Raw genomic sequence first — 13,888 nt, forward strand, 5'->3', positions numbered from 1 at the left:
AAGTTGGTGCAAGTTATTTATTGTTTCTGCAGCTCAATATATCATATTGTATCCTACTGAGATCTTAAGTAAATATCAAGCCAAGAATATGGAAATAACTTAACTTGTAATTCAAAGCCTTTATTTTCTCAAGCTCTCTGTTTTTTGGTAGTTTTCTGTGACCTTTTAAAGAATATTTGTTACTCTTTAACTGTGATAAAAATAGAAAAGCTAGTGGTCTGGTTTGTACATATCATGCTACAGTCAAATTGAGATCTTGGTCTCCAGCTAGTTATTCATTAAGTGGGACATATGATAATCAGAGGGTTGACATTGGAATTGGTTGAGTTGAAGCTAGAGCTCTGAATTGCCCATTAGACTCATGCCATTGATTCCAGTAGAAAAGAGTTTATGATAGTTCATTTTTGTTATCATAATGTGATATTGGCATCATGTGAACATGCAACTTTCCAAACTAAAAGTTTCCTAAGGAAAATTTTAATTTCTTCTTAAAAGCACTTTATAATGATCATGAAACACATTCATATTCAGCTTTATAAAAAGATAAATTTTCCTTTGAGTCAAATCCTCCTCATACTTAGTTTTTATATGTTGCAATTAACATCTCAATTATAGGTTACCCACAATTATGTTTAGTTTTTTTTTTTTAAAGATTTATTTATTTAATTGAAAGTCAGAGTTATACAGAGAGAGAAGGAGAAGCAGAGAGAGAGAGAGGTTTTCCCCCCACTGCTTCACTCCCCAGATAGCCGCAACGGCCGGAGCTGCGCCGACCTGAAGCCAGGAGCCAGGAGCTTCTTGTGGGTCTCCCATGTGGGTGTAGAGGCTCAAGGACTTGGGCCATCCTCCACTGTTTTCCCAGGCCATAGCAGAGTGTTAGAATTAAAGTGGAGCAGCCGGGACTTGAAGCGGTGCCCATATGGGATGCCACCTCTACAGGCGGTGGCATTACCCGCTGCGCCACAGCGCCAGCCCCACGTTTAGATTTTAAAGTTTTTGTTGTTTAGGTGGAGGGCAGGAAACCTGGGGTACAGAAAAGGGGAGATGGGAAGTACAGTGGTTACTGGTGATTAAAATGTTTATTTTAATTTGGAAGTAGGGAAAGAAAACAGACAAAAGAGAGAAGAAAGTTAAATTCTGAACAGCTTCCCATTGGGAAGGGAGTGGAAGTGAATTTGATTCTTGCTTTTTAAAAAAAAATATATGTTTTGGGGCTGGCGCTGTAGCACAGCGCATAAAGCCACTGTCTGCAGTGCTGGCATCCCGAATAGGTGCTGGTTCAAGTCCTGGCTGCTTCTCTTCTGATCCAGCTCTCTGCTATGGCCTGGGAAAGCAGTAGAAGATGGTCCAAATCCTTGGGCCTCTGGATTCACTTGGGAGAGCCAGAGGAAGCTCCTGGCTCCTGGCTCCTGGTTTCAGATCGGTGTACAGCTCTGGCCATTGTGGCCATCTGGGGAGTGAACCAACAAATAGAAGACCTCTCTCTTTCTGCCTCTGCCTCTCTGTAACTCTGCCTTTCAAATAAATACATCTTTAAATATATATGTAAATATTTATATAACATATATTTAATATATATTAAAATATTTAATATATTTGAACATATATATATGTTTAAACATATATATATATATATGTTTTTTAAAATGAAGTGTTGGGACTGGTGTTGTGGCATAGCAGGTTAAGCTGCTGCCTGTGACACTGGCATCCTATATTGGCATCAGTTCAATTCCTGGCTGGTCCACTTCTGATCCAGCTCCCTACCAATATGCCTGGGAAAACCATGGAAGGTGGACCAAGTCCTTGGACCCCTACACCCATGTAGGAGATCTGGAAGGACCTCCATGTTCCTGGCTTTGGCCTGGCACAGCCCTGGCTGTTGCAGACCATTTGAGGAGTGAACCAGTGGATAGAAGATCTCTTTTTCTGTCTCTTCCCTTTCTCTCTGTAACTTTGCCTTTCAAATAAATAAAATGGTGGGCATTTGGCACAGTGGTTAAATCACTTATTGGAGTGCATGGTTTGAATCCTAGGTACTCTGCTTCTGATCCAGCTTCTGATAATGCACATGCTGGGAGGCAGTAGGTGATGGCTCAAAAACTTGAGTCCTGTCACCCACATGGGAGACATGGGTTGAGTTCTGGGTTCCTGGCTTTGGCCTGACCCAGTCGTGGCTGTTGTGGCCATTTGGAGATGGAAGCAGATGGAAGAATTATTTCTCTCTCTCTCTCCCTCTCTCCACCTTTCAAATAAAAATGAAAATAAAAAAAATGAGGTGTATCAGTGAATGTGTGGCTACGAACTGAGAAACAGTCTGAAGTTTGGCTTTTTGTTTTGGGTGATGTATCTCCAGGTTACAAGTCCATTCTGGAAAAGCTTACTCTGCATGTTTTCTGCCAAAGACATCAGCTAATGACTGCAAGAAAGAAAATAGGCAACGTCCACACTTGGAGAAGAATACAGACTTCCATTTACATCATGAAGCGGCATGCTTTTAAAACAAGGGTGCCAAAGTTCCTGCTCCTTTCCCTTTAGCATGTTGGAGGTGCACACAAAGAGCATCTTTGACCATTATTTCCAGATGGGGGGGGGAGAGTACGTCACCAACACTAAGGGGAAAGGATCTTGCCAGCTGCAAGTTTTTGTCACTGAGGTGGGTTACAGACTGTCATGATATAGAGATAGATACATGTTGCAATTGGTACAACACAAATGCTATTGGTTGCTAAATATATATTTTTGATTTGGTGATGGAAACAGTAGTTGTACTGCATTAGGAGAAGGGATAGAATAGGGTTAGGATGGTCGATGTGTGACCAAATGACTTCTAGTGTGGCTCTTCCCTTCCCTTATCTCTTAGAAAAAACTTCACAGGGAGTGATTGGTTCTTGAAGAAATATATATATTTCTATATATATAGATATAATCTATATCAAAACAGTGTCTTTCACCAAAAAGCTGTCTTCTTGCTATCTAATTATGATGTGCTAGATCTATTCATGCCAATTATTAAATAAGCCATGTTTCTTTTTTTTCAAGTTCTTAATTCTGCATTTTACCCCAAATTACATGTTTAAGATGGAGAATAAACATTTCCAGCTGTTTTGAGGACAACAAATTCTTGAAGTTCTTGAAGTTCTTGAAGAACTTTCCAAAAAAGGATTTGGTTCTTCAATTATTGATACTGATTATTGTGTCTTACTGTATAGCTTAAGCCTAGAAGTGTTCTGTTGCCCAATATATAGCTGATAATTCTTGAAAAAGAAAGCACTTAGGTTCAGATATTCATCTGCACACTGGTCACATAAACTGGTAGGTCAAGGGTTCTGTACTTTCTCTATTCAATAAGTGTTTAATGCATTCTTTTTTTAAAGATTTATTTATTTATTTGAAAGTTACACAGAGAGGGCCGGCGCCGTGGCTCACTAGGCTAATCCTCCGCCTAGCGGCGCCGGCACACCGGGTTCTAGTCCCGGTCAGGGCGCCGGATTCTGTCCCGGTTGCCCCTCTTCCAGGCCAGCCCTCTGCTGTGGCCAGGGAGTGCAGTGGAGGATGGCCCAGGTGCTTGGGCCCTGCACCGCATGGGAGACCAGGAAAAGCACCTGGCTCCTGGCTCCTGCCATCGGATCAGCGCGGTGCGCCGGCCGCAGCGCGCCAGCCGCGGCGGCCATTGGAGGGTGAACCAACGGCAAAGGAAGACCTTTCTCTCTCTCTCTCTCACTGTCCACTCTGCCTGTCAAAAAAAAAAAAAAAAAGTTACACAGAGAGAGAAGGAGAGGCAGAGAGAGAGAAAGAGATCTTCCATCTGCGGTTTACTCCCCAGATAGCTGCAACAGCCAGAGCTGTGCTGATCCAAAGCCAGGAGCCAGGAACTTCTTCTAGGTCTCCCACTTGGGGGCAGGGGCCCAAGGGCTTAGGCCATCTTCTACTGCTTTCTCAGACCATAGAAGAGAGCTGGATTGAAAGTGGAGCAGCTGGGACTTGAACCAGCGTCCATATGGGATGCCAGTGCTGCAGATGGTGGCTTTACCTTCTATGCCACAGCACTGGCCCCTCAAAGCATTCTTAATCAGTTAGTTGTATGTGGGAAATTAAAAGAGTACAATGCATTCTAGTAGACATATTTGTGAGTAAGAAAGTATGAGAAAGATAAGCTACAACATTCATATATTACAACATATACAGTTAAGTGAATGCTTGAGTCCAAAAACTATAAAAATTCAATTAGAAAAACCCTATTGTGGTCTGGAAAGGTATTTTGGAGAAAATTGAACTTTGACTTGGGCTCAGGGCTGGATTAAATTAGGAAGAAAGAAGATACGCATTCCAAACAGGGCCTAATGTAATGTTAACAAAAAAAATCATGATGTACATTTACCATATTTAATCCAAAATAAAACAATTTTAAAACTATAAGGCAGAAAATGTGTGTGTATCATGGCATTAAAATAATGTACTACAGACTTTTAGTTGTAAGATTCTGGATATTCCATAGGTGGATAACTTTGCCAAGTGTCTTAATTACCTATTTACTTTGTCTATAGATTCATCCACCACTGGGAATAGGGATCTGAATGGCTTAGAGGGAATTAGGATGAAGAGGACAATAAGAATTTTTTGGCTGGTGTTTATTTAAGCTGAAGTATTTAGGTTAGGGTATAGTGGGAGAAAATGGAATGCATGGATGTGATTGGGTTTAAGAATCCTTGAACATTAAGTAGCTGATAGATAATGAGAAGCTATTAAAGGTTTTGCAGATTGGTGGTAGATTTAGGAAAGCAGTGGTTTAGTTTATGAACTTCTGTAATAGAGGTACAGTTAGATAAAGAAGATCGGACACTGAGATGAGATGATGAATGAGGAAAATTATTGGGCAATTTTTCCACTTATCTTTCCTGTAATTTTCTCCACTTCCAGGATTATTTCATCAAGTTAGTTGGGGTTGTTTCTTCCTCCCTCCTCCCTTTGTTCCTGTCCTCCCTTTTCTTAACCACAATATTGTACACACAGGAAAAACACATTTGTCTTCACAGATTCATTTAAAAATGAATTACTTAGGATCCCATTTGGCTTAAAATAAAGCAAGACTTAACTAACAGTGGCTTAAGCCATAAAGACATTGTTAATAAGAATTCTGGATCTAGGCTATTCCAGGTTTATTTAATGGCTCACTATGTCATCAAGGATCAAAGGTCTTTCTGTCTTTCCACTCTGCTATCCTTATTAGGTTGACTTTCAGTCTTATAATATCTTCTGCGTCCCTCCAAGGTAGAGGCTCTGTTTCAGTCACCCTTGTACCCTCAATACCAACCTCAATGCCTTAATAATCATTCATTAAGTGAATGATTATCCCCTTACATACAACGCTTCTCTGTTTGGGAAGGCAATTTTCCATCATGCAAAACTCCCACTCTCCCCTAATTATACCTTGGTGAATGTTCAGCTTCTGAATAAGCAAGACTTGACATTGGTTTGAAAAAATTGCAGCATACTTAAAAGATCTGTAGTTTTTCCAGAATTCAGCAGTTCAAATTTAGATTTGCTGTCCTCAAAACAGCTGGAAATGTTTATTCTCCATCTTAAACATGTAATTTGGGGTAAAATGCAGAATTAAGAACTTGAAAAAAAAGAAACATGGCTTATTTAATAATTGGCATGAATAGATCTAGCACATCATAATTAGATAGCAAGAAGACAGCTTTTTGGTGAAAGACACTGTTTTGATATAGATTATAAATATATATTGCAATTCTTTCTATATGCAGATGATACAACTCGGTATTTAGTTTGATTCTTAAATCAGATAAACTACCTATACTTTTTTATCCATTCTCAAAAATTAATTAAGATTATTATAAAAGCAATAGTTGCTGCTATTTACCTATATACTGTGTGCCAGACATTGAGCCAGTATTTTGCATTTGTTAATTTTTGTTGTGCTTGCTCTGTGGCATAGTAGGTTAAGCTATTGTGCCTGAGGTGCCAGCATCCCATATGGGCACAGGTTTGAGTCCCAGCTGCTCCACTTCCAATCCAGTTCCCTGCTAATTCATTTGGGAGGGCAGCAGAGGATGGCCCAAGTGCTTGGGCCTCTGCACCCATGTGGGAGACCTGGATGAGGCTCCTGGCTCCTGACTTCAGATTGGCCCAGTTCCAGCCATTGAGGCCATTTGGAGAGTGAATCAGTGGATGGAAAACCTTTCTCTGTCTCTCCTTCTCTATGTTTATAATTTTGCTCTCAAATACAATAAATAAATAAAAATAATTTTGTTATCACAATAATCCAGCAAACATATATTATTATTTTTAACAGATAAGGAAACTGAGGCTTAGCAAGTGCATTAGTTTCTCATGGCTGCCATAACTAATTACCACAAGCTTGGCCACTTAAAACATGAGAGACTTATTCTCTCACAGTTTTGGAGATCAGGAATCTGATATCAAGGAGTTAGTAGGACTGGTTCTTTTTGGAAGTTCCATGAGAATATCCCTCCATTCCTTGCTTCCTCCAGCTTCTGTGGGCTGTTGCATTCACTGGCTTATGCCTACTCCCCCACTGTCTCTTTGTGTTAAGGAAAGTTATGAAGCTTATAGGACCTGGATAATCAGGACTGTTTCATTTCCAGATCCTTTATTAAGCATGCTTGGAAAAAGTTATTGCATATTGTAACCTTCACAGGTCTCACAGATTCAAATACAGACATACCTTTGGAGCACTTCTCAGCCTACCTCAGAATTGGTGTATTAGTCAGCTCTTTGTTACCACAACTAAAATATCTGAGAAAAGATACTTATGCATGAAGGTTTATTTTGACTCATAGTTTTTAAAATTTTTTTAAAAGATTTATTTATTCATTTGAAAGGCAGAGTTACAGAGAGGCAGAGGCAGAGGCAGAGAGAGAGAGAGAGGTTTTCCATCTGGCCACAATGTCCAGAGCTGGACTGATCTGAAGCCAAGAGCCAGGGGCTTCTTCCAGGTCTCCCACATGGGTACAGGGGCCCAATGTGGGACCCCTGCTTTCCTCTTTCTTCCACTGCTTTCCCCAGCCATAGCAGAGAGCTGTATTGGAAGTGGAGCAGCAGGACTGGAACTGGTGCCCATATGGGATATCGATGCTGCTGCAGGCAGTGTCTTTAGCTGCTATGCTACAACGCTGGGCCCTCCCCGTGGTGTTTTTTTTTTTTTTTTTTTGATTCATTTATTTGAAATCAGAGTTACAGAGAGAAATATAGAGACAGAGTGAGTGATATTCCATCCTATGATTCACTCCCCAGATGGTCACAACAGCCAGGGCTGGGCCAGGCTGAAGCCAAGAGCCAGAAGTTTCTTCTAGGTCTCCCACGTGGGTGGCAGGGTCCCAAATATTTGGGCCATCTTCCACCCCTTTTCCCAGGCCGCTAGCAGTGAGCTGAATTGGAAATGGAGCAGCTGGGACTCGAACGGTGCCCATATGGGATGCCGGCACTGCAGCAGCTTTACTTGCTATACAACAATGCCAGCCCCTGGATCATAGTATTGGAGGTTCACAGTCCAACATTGGGTGGCTTCATTGGTCTGGTATCTCATGAGCTTGGTAGATGACAGAATGCGCATGGAGGGAGGATTGTATAACAAGCCAAGAAACAGAAAGGACTAGGGATCATGCTCTTCATCTACCCTGTAGGGTCTCTTCTTATAAAGTTGCCATGATATCATAAGAGCACCACCCTAACTATCTAATCCAATCTAATCACTTTCCAAGGCTCCACCTTCAGACACTATAATTGGATCAAGTTCTGTACTTCATTAAGGTTTTGGGCTCAAGTCTTTAACACATGGGCCTTTAGGAGACACCCAAACTATTACTATCCAGCCATAACAATTAGGGAACTTGGCCAAAATCCATCACTAATCCTTGACAGTTATGAGAACTGAACTCTGACTTCAGAGTTTATACACCCCCAACAAAAGAATGAATTTTCTTTCTTTCTTTCTTTCTTTCTTCCTTTCTTTCTTTCTTTCTTTCTTTCTTTCTTTCTTTCTTTCTTTCTTTCTTTCTTTCTTTCTTTCTTTCTTTTTTTTTTTGTATTTTTTGGACAGGCAGAGTGGACAGTGAGAGAGAGAGACAGAGAGAAAGGTCTTCCTTTTGCCGTTGGTTTACCCTCCAATGGCTGCCGCGGCTGGCGCGCTGCGGCCGGTGCACCGCGCTGATCCGAAGGCAGGAGCCAGGTGCTTCTCCTGGTCTCCCATGGGGTGCAGGACCCAAGCACTTGGGCCATCCTCCACTGCACTCCCTGGCCACAGCAGAGAGCTGGCCTGGAAGAGGGGCAACCAGGACAGAATCCGGAGCCCCAACCGGGACTAGAACCCGGTGTGCCGGCGCCGCAAGGCGGAGGATTAGCCTATTGAGCCGCAGCGCCGGCCAATGAATTTTCTTAAACAATTTTTTGTTTATTTATTTGAAAGGCATAGTTACAGAGAGAGAGGGAGAGACAGAGAGAGAAAGAAGGAGAAAGAGAGAGAGCGAGAGAGAGCTAGTTAGAAAGAGAGAGGGAGAGAAAGAGAAAGTGAATCTTTTATCTGCTGATTCACTCCCCATATGGTTGCAATGGCCAGGGCTGGGCCAGAATGAAGCCAGGAGCCAGGGTCTTCATCCAGGTCTCCCATGTGGGTGCAGGGGCCCAAGAACTTTGGACCATCTTCTACTGCTTTCCAAAGTACATTAGCAGGGAGCTGGATTGGAAGTGGAGCAGCCCAGACTTGAATGGGTGTCCATATGGGATGGCAGTGTTACAGGCAGCTGCTTAACCTGCAACATCTCAACACCAGCCCTGAATTTATACTTTGCATCATTTCCCCAAATGGTTTTGCAAGACATCTGTCTTGTCAGGAAGGGAATATGAGCAAAGAGACAGAAGAGATTGGAAGTGAGGATTCACAGAAGAGATCAGAAGTAAGGGGAGGCAGCCAGAGCCACGGCTCAGTTGACTAATCCTTTGCCTGTGGCGTTGGCACCCCGGGTTCTAGTCCCTGTCTGGGCGCCGGATTCCGTCCTGGTTGCTCCTCTTTCAGTCCAGCTCTCTGCTGTGGTCCAGGAAGGCAGTGGAGGATGGCCCAAGTGCTTGGGCCCTGCACCTGCATGGGAGACCAGGAGAAGCACCTGGCTCCTGGCTTTGGATCAGCATGGTGCGCCGGCTGTAGCAGCCATTTTTGGGGGTGAACCAACGTAAGAGAAGGAAGACCTTTCTCTCTCTCTCTCTCTCTCTCTCTCTCACTGTCTAACTCTGCCTGTCAAAAAAAAAAAAAAAAAAAAAAAAAGGAAAGAAAGAAAGAGAGAGAGAAAAAAGAAAAAAAAAAAGAAGAAGTAAGGGGAGGCAGTGTAGTCATCTCACTTCTTGCAGCTTCATTTTCTTCCCTTAAAACAGTGACTCTTCGGGACAAGGGCCATGCATACTTAAGTGACTGTCGGCTAGGAAGATGCCAGATTCTTGGATGAGACTCTTGGGATTGTACACCAAGGGTTTCTATAAAAGAGCTGAGTGGCAGGAAGGCCAGGTAGGGACTCCCAGTTTTGGAAGATAAGCAGAGTCCGGCACTTGGGAGGACTGGAAGTCCCAACAGAAGCCCTTGTGATTGTGGTGGCTGAAATGATCCTACAACACCAACTATTTTTCTTCTTGCTTCCAGTGTTTTCTGTGGAGAACAGCTGGCCTTAGGCCAGCTGATTTCATAGGATTGAAGAAAATTCTGTAAGGGACAAATATTGTTCCTTATTATTGTCTCCTAGTATCTGGTTTGAATTGTGAATTAAACGAATGGCTACAAAGCAGAATTTTTTTTTGTTTCAATTAAAGATGGTCATATAGACCGTACAGGGTGTCTGATACCTGGCTGTCATCTTGCTCTGCCCAGCAGAGTTGATATTAAAAATACATGAACAGGGTGGCACTGTGGCTCACTAGGCTAATCCTCCGCCTGCGGCGCCAGCATTCCGGGTTCTAGTCCCGGTTGGGGCACTGGATTCTGTCCCAGTCACTCTTCTTCCAGTCCAGCTCTCTGTTGTGGTCCGGGAAGGCAGTGGAAGATGGCCCAAATCCTTGGACCCTGCACCCACATGGGAGACCAGGAGGAAACGCCTGGCTCCTGGCTTCGGATCAGCGCAGTGCACTGGCCATGGTGGCCATTTGTGGGGGGGGGGTATGAACCAATGGAAGGAAGAACTTTCTCTCTGTCTCTCTCTCTCACTGTCTAACTCTGCCTGTCAAAAAAAAAATACATGTACATTTAGATTCTGCATCACATTTTTGTAAAAAAAAAAATTTGAGAGGCAGAGAGAGAGAGAGAAAAAAAAAAGGAGGAAGAGAGAGAGTTCTCATCCTCCAGTTCACTCCCTAAAATGCCCACAATGGCCAGGGTTGGGTTGGGTCTTCATGAACTGGAGACTCAACCCAGGTCTCCCATGTGGGTGGCGGGAACTCAATTACTTGTGCCACTGCTACCTCCTAGGATCTGCATTAGCAGGAAATTGCAGTCAGGAGCCAGAGCATTTGGAGATTGAACCAGCCAATGGAAGATCTCTCTCTCTTTCTTTCTCTCTCTCTGTCATTCTGCCTTTCAAATAAATAAATGAATCTTAATAAATGTTGTTTAGAACTCATAGAAAAAGTTTTTAATATTTTATTATGAAAGCTTTAAAACATACAGAAAAGTTAAAAAAGAATTGCATGTTGAATATCTATATACCTGTCATTTATTTAAAGTATCATTTATTAATTTGAGAGGCAGAGACAGATAGAAAGACACACACACACACACACACACACACAGAAAGAGAGAGAGAGAGAGAGAGAGAGAGAGAGAGAGAGAGAGCACATTCCTATTTGCTCATTCAGTCCTCAAATGCCTTCAACAACCAGGGCTGGCCTAGGCCTGAAGTTGGGAGCTGGGAACTCAATCCAGGTCTGTCACATGGGTGACAGAAACCCAATTACTTGAGCTATTACTTCCTTCTAGGGTCTACATTGGCAGGAAGCTGGAGTCAGTATGGGAATCAAACCAAGGTACTCTGATGTGGGACATGGTCATTATAATTGCTAGACTAAATTTTGATCAAAGTTTGAAAGGCAGAGTGGCAGTTTGAGAGGGAGAGAGAGAGAGATAGAAGAGTGAATGAGAAAGAGAGAGAGAGAGAGAGAGAGATCTTCCATTTGCTGGTTCATTTCTTAAATGGCTGCCACAGCCATGGCTGGTCCAGCATGAAGCTAAAAGCCTGGGTCTCTTATATGGGTGGCACAGGCCCAAGCACTTGGACCATCATCCACTGATTTCACGCACACATTAACAGGAAGCTAGATCTGAAGCAGAGTAGCTGTGACTCAAAACTCATATGGGATATTGGCATTGTCAGCCATAGCTTAACTTGCTGTGCTACAATGTTGGCCTCAAAAATTAGTTACTTTGATAATTTTTAGTGATACAAAAAAACTGTAATGGCCTAATGTTTCAAAATCAAGGTCATATACAAAAAAAAAAGCAGTTTATAAGATTGTATAGACAGAGAGAGAGAGAGAAAGAGACAGAGATCTTCCATCCACTGTTTAACTCCCCATATGACTGCAATGGCCAGGACTGGGTCAGGCTGAAGCCAGGAGCCAGGAGCCTCATCCGAGTCTCCCACATGGATGCAGGGTCCCCAGGGCTTGCGCCATCCTCAGCCACTCTCCCAGGAGCATTAGCAGAGAGTTGCATCAGAAGTGAAGCAGCTGGAACTCGAATTGGTGGCCATATAGGATGCCAGCATTGCAGGTGGTGGCTTAGCCCCTGCTACACCACAACACCAGCCCATACTAGTACATCTTTTTAACAGAGGAATTTCAACTGAGGGAATGAGTCGAAATGATTTAGAAAGTGGAACTGTTTTCTGATAAGAATTTTGCTAAGATAATATATAAGGGTGCTTCAGAAAGTTTGTAGAAAAATTGAATTAAGAGAAATTTATTTTGGTTCAAAAACTTTTGAAACTGATGCATACTTTTTCATAATATACACTTTCCAATAACATTTTAAAGATGGCTCTTTGCAGATTTCAGGTTTTTTTGCACCAAAATAAATTTAATCTTTTATTTTTAATTTCCACAAATTTTTTGAAGTATCCTTATACACATTCCATTTAACAGGAAAATTTATGAAAATACTTTTCCTGGGTTCTGGTGACCTGGCTTAATGAGATATACCTTATTATCTTCTCTCCTCACTCTACATACATGTTCATACTGGACAGAATATTGCAGAATGTTTAAATTCACTAACCAAGTTCAAAATAATGAAACTTCCCAGATGTCAGAAAGTATGAGAGAGTGTGAAGTCAAATAGACTGATATCACAATAACTTAGAAAGAAATCAGTCTGGAATAGACCCATGGGACTAGTAGTTGAGCTTTTAGTATCTCTGTTCATTTAAGGACACAAGGTGTGGCATTGGGCCCTTTTACAATAGGAAATAGCTCTGAGATTTCCCCAAAGAGCAAAAACCCTTAAAGTGTTAAACTCTTAATGAAATGGAGCTAGAAGAATTTTGTCTGTCTGCCTATCTAGGGAAATGATTGGAAACATCTCTCTGCTATTGAAAAATCAGAGAGCCAGCTTGTGTCTTGTGTAAGCATAGTTCATATTTACACTTGCCCACATGGTCCCAGAGTCCTCATCCAAGACATAACATAAAAATAGGTAGTACTCAGTACAACTTGCAGAGGCAAGTGCCAACCTCTCTGTAGGAACTGTTCTGTAACACAAGATGCATTGCATTCCCATAGGTGCTCCCAACTTTAAATCCCTGCTGGAAATGTATTTACAATAAAACATGCAAACCCAAAAGCAGGAAGTGCTCCCTGAGGGAGAATCAACAAAGCAAATATGAAAATTAGTAACCCACCTGTTTGAGATCAACAAGTTAAGAGACACTACAAAAAGTCTGTTCAACATGATAAAATAGATGAAAGGGGGCAGTCTATGGACAGTCAAGGTGACACATAAAATTAACTGTTGCAATCTTGAACCAAGATGGGGTGTCTTAGTCCATGCTCTAGTCTTATCTACTCAACTTGTGTCAATGACTCAGATTAGTGAAAGAATTTTCCAGCAAAGTCAAAGGTGAAGTCCTTTGAAGGAATTGAGGAGAAAATGGCTATTTTGGTATCCACGGATTCCTTTATGAGGAATTACTCACCTTTTCAAGAGGAATTGGATAAGAACACATTGAATACCATGAATTTGAGGCCCTTGAAAGGTGTACTTTTTAGCCTCCTTTATTTAGAATACCTACAAGTTAACAAGACTTTTATCTCTAATTCTTTAGTTTTTTAGACTTAAATAATTGAAAGATTTATTTTAAGAAAAAAAACAAGACTCCCTATTCATTGTGTTCTTCTGATTATGTCATTCCGCAATGAGCTTGACCTCATTTTTTTTGGGGCGGGGGAGTATCTCTTTGGGAAACCTGTATCTTCACTGGTAGATGTGTTCTCTCAGGGAGTCTCTTTTGATTTTTGCCCAGTGACATCAGTTCCTTGCACTTGGACTACCTGGTGCTTTATCAGGCTAGAATCAAAGGAATGTCTGAAGGACCAGTGTACAAAAGAGCAATCCACTTGGAAAACATTAGACATAGTTACTCCTGCAAGAACTACACAATGTGAAACATAACAAAATAAAAATGAGCAAGCAATAAAGGGAAGATTCTTTTAAAACATTTATTTGTTATTAAAATTGTTTTCACTTAGCAGTACATACATATGACATGTAGCATGGTGCCCTAGCCCTTGTGGAGATTATACTGTAAATGGGCCACACATAAAAGAAGGAAAATGAATGAGAAAATCCTATCTATGTTCAAAGGTAATAGGTGATATG

This window comes from Oryctolagus cuniculus, chromosome 15, assembly GCF_051225735.1.
Source record: "Oryctolagus cuniculus isolate XC-2025 breed Fujian yellow rabbit chromosome 15, ASM5122573v1, whole genome shotgun sequence".
NCBI classification, from domain to species: Eukaryota; Metazoa; Chordata; class Mammalia; order Lagomorpha; family Leporidae; genus Oryctolagus; species Oryctolagus cuniculus.